The following is a 10,241-nucleotide window of genomic DNA, read 5'->3' as shown; positions in this document are numbered from 1 at the left end:
CTTTAGGGCACACACTCAAACCATATCCAAACCATAGCATTTAGCTTCCTCCTTGAAGTGAGAGACTCCTGCAGCAAGACAGAATCTTTTAAGCTAACACTGTTGACAGATATTTGTGCCCAGCTCACCTACAAATCACCACATTCTGGAAGGGGATTATACTCTTCATTAGTGGTCATTCTGTCCTCAAAGAGCCTTTCCTGAGAGACCTAGATGCAGGCACTTAGAGGTGGTTGTGTGAATGACGATGATTTTCGGTAAGTCTGTGCACTTTATTCATTTAGGATTACTTCTGAAAGGATCCTTAAACAGAATCCCATATTGCTTCAGATACCATTGGCTTTTTGGAAGTCACAAAAAACTCTTTGGAAAACTTTAAATAATTTATTTTACAAGGCCATTCCCTGTCCTGGGAGGTTTTTATGTTGAATTCTATTAACAGCTTTTGTCTTCTGTTATAATGCATATATTAACAATTAAAAGCCATTTAAAATAATTGATTCCATTCACTAAAGCCAACAAATTAATTAACTGATGCATAATTAATCAGAGCAGCAAGGCATCCATTCTTCAGGGGCCAGCTAGGAGAGCTGTGATTTGTGCATTTATGAACAGAGTAGATAACAGGCTGCTGTGCTCTTTAGCCAGATACTGACACCATCAGGGTCATAACATAAGAGCCCAGGACTGTTTGGACCACAGAAGGAGCTCTTGACTTTGCTGTTATTCTCTACACAAGGAAGTGTTGCACTACCGACTTGTCATCTTGGGATGCCATAGCAACAGTAAGACCATAGGCTCTGTGGCTTGAATGACATGCATCTATTTCTCACATTTCTAAAAGTCCAACCTCAAGGTGCCTCCAGATGCCCGTTCCTGTGACAGCTCTCTTCCCAGAGAGCAGACTGACCTTGTCACTAGGACCTCACAGAGAGCTTGGGTCTCTCTTCCTCGGTTCTCTCTTTCTCTTCATTTAAGGACATCAATCCCATCATATAGGTTCCCCACTCGTGCTCTCATGTTATTCTAATTACCTCTTGAAAAAAACCATCTCCAAATACCATCACCTTGGAGGTTAAGGCTTCAACGTATGAATTTGGTTAGGAGGGGGAGCCCAAACATTCAGTTTATAACAATTATCCTCAGTTTTGGGCTCAAGATGGACACAGAACTATTGAATGTCAGAAGTGGAGGGTACTTAGAGACCATCCTGGTCCATCGTTCAGTAGACACCAAAACATTCAAATTGTGATCCAAAGGGAATACCTGTCTGCAACTTGTTTCTGGCTCATGTGGAGATGAATCCAAAAATTGAGATAAAGCATTTACAAATGATAGCAATTTGACAGTACAGCTCTATATCTGTTGGACTCAATATTTAAAAGTTAGAAGTTATGTTTTGATGTCCTTTCTCATAAATCATTTTGTTGTGCTTAAAATAAACATCACTATGTAAAGGATTATAAAGTATAAAATCAAAGCAAAACCAAACCAAACTGGTCTTCTACTGCAGATATTTCCAGAAGTACCACCTTAGGTTATGCAGAGATATTTAAGCCCAAATATTACAAAAATAGTGTTTTGGTTTGAACATGTTCTAGGGGCGAGTAACATCCCCTTGCAACTGAGTTAGAAGAGATTTGAGCGCCTTGCATTTGTCTCTGGAGGTACAACTCTGCTCTGCAGAGTTCAAAGCTATCTAGAGAATGAGATGAGCAAAGATACATCAAAGCCATGTAAGCTGTAAATAACATAGCTGCACTGATACTCATTATGAACACATGTCTACTGAAAGGGTCATGAGTTAACTGTAAAAAGTCACATTTTCGTACAATCACCAGCCATAGCTGTACATTAGAGTGCATTAGAGTACAGCACAGCGAATTAATGTCCTAGTTCAGATAACAAGTGGCAAGGACTGAGGACCTACAGTTGGGGGCTTTTAGTGAAAATAAACCTAAGCAACATTATTGGGGAGAGTGAAATGTTCATGAAGAGGTAGTGTCCTGGTCCCATTTTCTGTTACTAATAACAACCTATAGAAGAAGTGAGATGAAAGAAAAGAGGTATATTTGGTTCACAGTTCTGGTCCCAGGTGGAAAGGATACTCTGGTGATGGCCTTCTTGCTGGTAGAGTCCTGAGATGGCACAGAGAATTGCATGGTGAGAGACAGGGAGCATGCAAGACTTCTACCAAGCTGACTTTTATAGTAGATCCAATCTCAAGATGAATCATTAATCACAGCAATGGATTAATGTGTTCATGAAGGCAGGGGTCTAGTCACCTCTTACAGGTCTTGTATCTTAATACCTTACATGGGAATTAAATTTAAGTGAATTTTGGAAGGGATAAACCACATCCATACCATAGCAGGTAGTTAGCTATATTCAGTATTTTACTAATAAAAGTGAGAAGAGGGCTGGGGGTGTAGCTCAGTGGAAGAGCATGTGCTTAGCATGCATGAGGCCCTGGGTTCAAACCCCCAGCACCCTCCCTACAAAAGTGAAGAGTCATCATTCTGACTTGAAGTGATCCTCAAGGTCAACTCTAATTTGTCCTTGGATTGTGGTAATGAGAACACTTTCTTGCAAGTTTGCCTAAAGCCTTATTTTGTGCTGTCATAGCTCTAACAGATTTTGTAGTTCTTTGGATGGGATTCAAGGTGGGACTGTCCTAGTGATTTATAGGATATCCTATATGCACAATAGACCATATGGGATGACTCCCCACAAAGCCATACATCACCTCCCTTCCTTGAATTCCTGCTAAGTACTAGAGTTTTGACTTGGGAATGAAGAGGACCTGTGGTTTGGCTTTTGTGCATGAGTAGTTTTGAAATATGATCTCGAGATTTTAAAAAGTGAAACCGCTATTCTGAAAATAAAAGTTGCTTAATGCAAAACTGATTCCATGTTGCTGTATCATAGAAAAAAATGGCATAAATAGAAGAGAACATAAATCACTTGAGATCGTATGTGGATGCATTTAGTCACATGAATGGAGATAAATCTAATTTACTGAATTAGGAATATTATATTTCCAAAACCCAAGCGAGTGGCTTGATTTAACATATCTGACACTTTTTAAGTTACACTAATAACAATGGAGAATATCAGTAGTGGAAAAAAAATTAGAGAGAGCTAGATTCAAATGTTAACACCACTACTTTCTAGCTATACAACCTCAGATGTTTATTTAAACTCTGAGTCTCAGTGTCCAAATGTGTAAAATGAAAGGTTAGTGAGTGACTCACTGTAATAGTTTGAATCTTGAATGTCCTCCAAAAGCCCATGTGTCAAAGAATTTGTCCCAACTGGGAGGTGGTGGAACTTTTTGGAAATTGGGCCTAGTGGAAGGAAGTTAGGACACTGGGAGTGCCCTTGAAAGGATATTTGGACCCTAGCCCTTTCCTATTTCTCTCTTTGGCTTCCTGCCCACCATCATACGCTCCCACCATGATTCCATGTCTTGTCACAGGCCCAAAAGCAATGAACCAAATGACCATAGACTGAAACCTTTGAAACTGAGCCAAAACAAAGCTTTGCTCTTTTTAAGTTAATTTCTCATAGGTATTCCTTACAGTGATGGAAAGCGATTAACACACTCACATTTACAGAACTCTTCTTATATCCTAGTCTCTATGCTAATATTTGTGTATTTTTTCCACTTGACCTTACAACAGATCTTTGAAGTTATGTAATATGATGACCTGGTATCCAGATTGAAACATGCAACTATTGTAGCTCCAGAGGAAAAAAATATATATAAAGGACTTAGCCTTCTGCCTAATATATAGTAGGTACTTTAAAAATGTAGTCATTAAATCTATTTATTATTATAGCTACTGTTGTGACAAAACTAACATGGGAAGTGAAAACCACAAACATTTGGCCTTGGCACTGAACTGTCCTTCTGCTAGAAGAATCTGCAACTGCTCTGCCTTAAGGGTACATTAAGGAGGCCACAGTCTCCAGGCCCCCGCCTCACCTGCAAGCATTCATCAATAAGAAAAGCAGGTTTACTGTCAGGTAAGTTCTAGATAGAAAATAATTCTAGGCATAACCAGAAAGTTCCATGATGTCCCACATATCTCTTGCCTAAACTCATCTTAGGGTAGCTTATGCTATTCATTCTACTGGGATAACAAAAAAGCTTAAATATGCAAATATGCAGGAGAAGGGTACAAAATAATGTGAATAAATGCCAGATGCACAGCATAAAATGATATTAGAGCTTAATAGATATGACAGAAAGAGACAGGGATATAGAAAAACAATGGTTACCTGGCATGGGTCAGAAGATGCTATTGAAAGAAAAAGGGACTCAAAACAGGGCTACACATGGCTGGCACTGCCTATCTTCACCTGTGTACAGACAGGTTACGTTTTGAGCAAAGGGAAGAATCCTCTAGAAGAAGCGAGCCGTGCTTTAATGAACCTTCATGGGAACCATGCTTGCCACCTTGCCCAACCGTATCCTCTTGGGGCGGCACCTGGGTGTATGTGTGATCATATAACTTCCCCTCCCCTTCAACTTTTTTTTGTTTGTTTTTTGTTTCAGTATTAAAGATCAAACTCAGGGGTGCTCAACCACTGAACCACATCCTCAGGCCTTTTTTTGTATTTTATTTACAGACAGGGTCTCACTGAGTTGCTTAGGACCTTGCTAAGCTGCTGAGGTTGGCTTTGAACTCGTGATCCTCCTGCCTCAGCCTCCTGAGCTGCTGGGATTACAGGTGTGTGCCACTGCACCTGTCCTCTTCAATTTTACTGCATGTGTGTCAGGCAGCTTTTTATTGTTGTGACAAAATACCTGATAATATCAACTTAGAGGAGGAAAAATTTACTTTGGCTCCATTTCAGAGGTTTCAGTCCATGGTTGGCTGGCTCCATTGTTTCTGGGTTCTGTGGGAGGCAATACATCATGGTGGAAGGACAAAGCAGAACAGAGTTGGTCACTTTATAGCAGCTGGAAGGACAGAGAGAAAAAGAGAGAGAGAAAGGGGTCAGGACAAGACATAGTTCCTCCTAGGACAGGACTCAAGCACCCACTCCCTTCCACTAGGCCCCCCTCCTACAGTTTCGCCCACCTCCCAATAGCCCATTCAGCTATGATGCCATCAATGGAGTAACCCACTGATGAGGTCAGAGCCCTCAGGATCCAATCACATTTCACGCCCCACCTCTGGACACTGCTGCCCTGGGAACCAAGCCTTCAGTGCAGGAGACTTTGGGATGATTCCAAAGCCAAACCATAACATTGTGCTGTGGTTATCAAAAGAAGCTCTTTGAGTTCAAACCCCAGTTTACTACCCAGCTTCTGGACTTTGGGCAAATATTCACCTTCATGAACAGGGAGCTCAGGAGGAAAAAAAAAAAAAAGTATTGGATGTCCACTGTGAGCCGGGCAGGTAGGTGGTGTGCAATGCATTATTCATCTTCCTTTGAAGCCTCTCCCAGCCTCCAGGCCATGGGGCAAATCAATAGAAAATTGTCTGAGATTTGATATGAGGAAAGATAAAAATAAAAACCAGATTCACTTTCTCTCCTTTTCTCACCATCTCCCCACTTGCTCCCCGGCCAAGGAGGCTTTGTTGGGGACAGAGGGACCCTGTGAGGCTGAAAGAGAGGAGAGAACAGGCAGAGCCTTGTCCTCAGCCCTGCAGGAGCGCAGCACCCTGAAGCCCTTCAAAGATGCCCTTCCTGCCTTTCCCTTTGCTTTCTCTTTAGATGAGGCCGTCCTGGGCCTCAATCTGCCAATCTGCAAACTGAACGGTGGCTTACAACCATTTACTTAACGTGGATGATAATGAGCTCAACATTCTCTTTCCAGGTCTCTCTAAGCATCTCTTACACCATGATCCCCCAACACATCCCAAGAAGAAGATAAATGAGAACTTGGGGGGCCTCCCGTAGGCTGCAATCGTCAGATGGCAAAACCCATATTAGGTAACTCAGTAAATATACTTTAAAACAAAGTCAATAAAAAGTATCCAAATGACTATTGCATGGTCAACCCTTGACTGCTGAGCATACACCATGTGCTAATTAATGTTCCTGGGAGGGATCAATTTCATATTCTTGTTCTGGAGAAATTCATAATATTTTATAAAGAGATAAATATGTGAACCGAAATAACTCTAGTCCAAGGATAAAGGGGTCAGTACCACAAAAGAGATACAAATTAAGTGTTATATGATTTTAAAGGAGACAGAGTTAACTATAATCTGGAAGTCAGGACACACTTACACCTTAAATGCTTCTCATAGGAATAGCTTTGTGAAGAGGGAGTGGCTGGAGATGAGTTTTGAGAGGAGATAAGATGGAGATCCATGAGGATGGGTATGGAGGGGTAGAGAAGGGGGAGGGAGGGAATTTACCAGAGGAGAAGCAAGGAGAAGAAGTCTAGGCAGGGTCCCTGGGCAGAGAGTGGTGCCATTAGATTAGCTGTTTCAGAACAAGGAGGTCATAAATGTAGGGTGGAATCTTATAAAGTCTTGAACTCTAGGCTGTGTATTTTAATCATTAGAAAACATGGAAAGTTTTGCACCAGAGACTGACATGTAGGAACTGAGTGGAAGGAGAAGGGTGGAGAGGAGAATCTGGCTCAAATTCACATTAGAGAGCATGGTGGCTACAGTTGTAAAAGGGACCAAAAAAGGATTAAAGGCAGAAGAATCCCCCATCCTTCCAGGGAATTGCCCCCACTTGTTCCTGTTGCTCTTGTGCAATGATCAATAAAGTTCTCTACTGGGTAAGTGTACCAGCATAGATAACGAATTATAGCTGTCTCTCAGTATCCTTGGAGGATTGGTTTCAGGACCCCCTGTGAATAACAAAATCCAGGATGCTCAAGTCCTTTATTTAAAATGGCAGAATATTTGCATATAACCTACACAATCTTCTTGTATACTTTAAATCATCTCTAGATCACTCGTAATAACTAATTCAATGTAAATGCTATGTAAATCATTGTACTGTATTGTTTAGGGAATAATCATGAGAAAAAAAATTGTGTGTGTTCTGTATAGACACAAATTTTTTCCCCAAGTATTTTCTATGCATGGATAGTTAAATCTGCAGATGTGGAGCTCACAGTTAAAAGAGGGCTGGTATCATTGACAAACATGTGATCCTGAGTTGACCAAGTGGAAGGGTGTGACACATACACAGAGAAACAAGCTTTGGGGGCAAAAAAAGTCTGGTTTGGGATATACTAAATTTGAGGTAGCGTTTGGACCTAAAAATGGAAAACAGATAGCAACTAATGTATTTTGAGTGCTTACTGTGGATCAACCAGAATACTCACTCGTTTAACTCTTTTTTTTTTTTTGGTGGTGCTAGGGATTGAACTCAGGACCTTGTGCATACAAGGCAGGCACTTTACCAATTGAGCTATATCCCTAGCCCTCATTTGTTCTTCACTATAACTTAATGAGGTAGGTTTGATTACTACTCTTATTTTACAGGTAGTAAAACTTGACAGAGAGCATCAGGTGATCAGTAAACTGCTGGAAATTCACACTGTGCTCTGGGGAGAGAACCCAAAATTGAGACAAAGGACCAGGTTCCTTACCTTCCAGGAAGAGGTGGTTGATTCCAAGAGGCTAAGGTCTGTTGTCAAAATAGATAAGCAAAGGATGCAGGTCAGGAACAAAGGTGGACGTAGCACGGGGAAGCGGCGGTCAGGGAGAGCCAGTGCAGTGTTCACTTAGTGATGGGGACGCCCAAGCCACAGAGTCATGAGAACTTGAAAATAAAAGAGTCAATGACTCTAATTAAACTCAGGCAGGAGCTGTTTGCTGTGCATTCCAGGTGGGGGTGGATTGCAATCATACTGTTTTTGTTATATTGGGTCCCTGGTAGTATTTTGAGCACTTGCTTTGTGTACTACAGGAAAGTAGGATACAATTAGCTGTGAGGTTCTTTTAGATTGAATAAGTTACCATATTGAGACTGCTGGCACTTCTAACACAGACTGGGCTAGAATTTATTCTTTCTTGGTTTATTTATATTCTTTACCGTCATCCTGCCTGGGCAATTTGTTCTTTTTATGACCAACCTGTTTTTGTTTTACTTTGTTTCTTTAAATTATGCTGAAGGAAAATTGAAAGTTTCTCAACTTTGTCGCTATTGAAATTTGGGGTTGGATAATTCTATGTTTTGGAGGCCTATCCTCTGCATGGTAGGGCATTCAGCAGCCTCTCTGGTGTGTGTCTTCTAGGTGTCAGAAGCATTCCCCTCCCCCAGCTGTGACAATCAAAAATAGCTCCAGACTTTGTCCTATGTCCCCTGGAAGCAAGATATCCCTCTCTTGAAGAACCACTGGGCTAAGATCACTCCCACTAAGGTGTTAGTGACTTACTATGCTAATTCTTCAATGACTATTTCCATTTGCAAGTGGAACTAAGGAAGGCAATGCAGATGTGCAGAAATGTCAATTTCTCTATTTTTCTGCAACTCAACTCAGCTTTTTCTAATTTAAGTGTCTAGATGGCAGAAATGCAATCCATGTAATGGATCCGCTTGGTCATCTTCAGGATTGGATGGGAGCAATTGTCTGCAGGGTTTCTCCCTCAGTCCTGGGCTATCTATGTAGCACTGTGGTGTCTTTTAGGCAGGAGCCTTAGTCTGGTCTTTTCTTTCTCATAACCCCCTCTCTCCCCTGCAAACAGCTGGATGGAAAGCAGCCAGTGACAGTATCTCTTGCTTTGTCTTCACCCTCTTGTTTTTCCTCTTCCCAAGGTTGGAGGAAGGAGGGGGAGAAAGAAACTCTTATGTTTAAAAATCCAGAATTTGCTGTCTTTGTTCTCTGATTCTACAATGGCAACAGCTTCCTCCAAAGATGGTGATGAATCACTGCTGTCGGCTTGGGCAGGAGGAAGACCCAGGGGCCCAGTGGAGAAATGGACTGGAAAGAGAACACATGGCTTAATATCCTCCAGCCCTCCTCCCTTGGTGTCCCCCCCCCTCTACAGGTACCACAGCTCCAGGGATGCATACAGAACAGCATTTTCCATGAACATCCTCCAAAAACCACAGGACACTGCACACGTTGTCATTTGACTAATTCCAACAGTCTCCTGAGTGGGTAACTAGGGACCCCACGTATGGAACTTCAAAATATCCACTTCTCACCATCACTTATCCAAAAGAACATCAGACTACACAGCATCACCTCCACGTCTCTGTGGACCTGTGGATTGCAGTGGGAAGTCTGGGAGGAGGTCAATATGGAGAAGAATGTTTAGGAAATATGTGTGTTTGACCTACACAGAATGATCATCCCTCAAAAGGGAAGGGTATAATAAGACACAGTGAAAATCATCCCAGCCTTTCCACAGCTATATTTAATAATGAACAGCATCAAGCATTCATCCTGGGCTGAGGCGTTACCTCATGGGGTTTTAAAATTACCAAGATGATGCTCTTTCTTTAAGCCTCCATCCCCTGTACGCTGTACTTATCCAGTTTCACTGGGCAAATAGCCTCAGTGACAGCAGAACTTGCCCAAGCTCCACCTGCCTGCATCTCACCTCTTCTCTCTCTCCTTTACTCTGAAGGAACTTTCTAGGTTCCTAGCAAGACGAGCTTCTCCATCTTCTCTAGACCCCACCTTCTCCTCCTTAACTTTGTGCAACTTATACTCCTGGTTCTAGTCTGTCTTGTCAAAATCTGCCTTTCTATTGTTTTTTTTTTCCCAGAAGAGTAAATATGATTTTTTTCCCTCCATATCAAAGGGAAAAAATAAAACAACACAAGACAAAAACCCCGTGTGGTTTTTGCTTACCCTCTGCTATCACCTGCTTTCCCTCCTTTCCATTACAGCCAAAGTCCTCCACAGAGTACTCCATCCTCCCCTCCTGGTGTCCTCTCCTCTGTCATGAGCTGGCTCCATTCAGCCTCTTCCCACCCTTCCACGGAAGCTGCTCCAGGTGGAGATACCAGCAACCTCCAATTGCTAAACCCAACCGTCAGAAGCCACTGATCAACATGGTACCCCACCCTGTATCCAGCCCGCTTTCTCCATTTGGAATCGAAAACTTCACCACCTCTGCTCTTCCCTGCATTCCTTAACCACCTAGTTTTCTTGGAGAGCTCAGCCAGTTACAGGACAATAGCTGCCTATAAGCTGATGATGCCCCAAATTTGTAAGTCCAGCCTGGATCACTACCTGGACTTTAGACTACCTTCTTGAAATATCCACCGGGATGCCTACAGATATCTAGAACTTTTAAATG

General features: G+C 42.1%; 1 non-coding gene across 1 annotated transcript; it reads left to right on the top strand.

Moving 5' to 3' along the window:
- Positions 1–2,422: 2,422 nt before the first annotated feature.
- On the top strand, positions 2,423–2,495 carry Trnaa-agc (transfer RNA alanine (anticodon AGC)). The gene has a single exon. It is a non-coding gene; the product is annotated as a tRNA-Ala (tRNA).
- The last annotated feature ends 7,746 nt before the right edge of the window (positions 2,496–10,241 follow it).

Source organism: Marmota monax, unplaced genomic scaffold (assembly GCF_021218885.2).
Source record: "Marmota monax isolate L192 unplaced genomic scaffold, Marmota_monax_Labrador192_F-V1.1 WCK01_AAM20220418_F8-fsc00103, whole genome shotgun sequence".
NCBI lineage: Eukaryota > Metazoa > Chordata > Mammalia > Rodentia > Sciuridae > Marmota > Marmota monax.
This window is presented reverse-complemented; position numbering and strand designations above follow the sequence as displayed.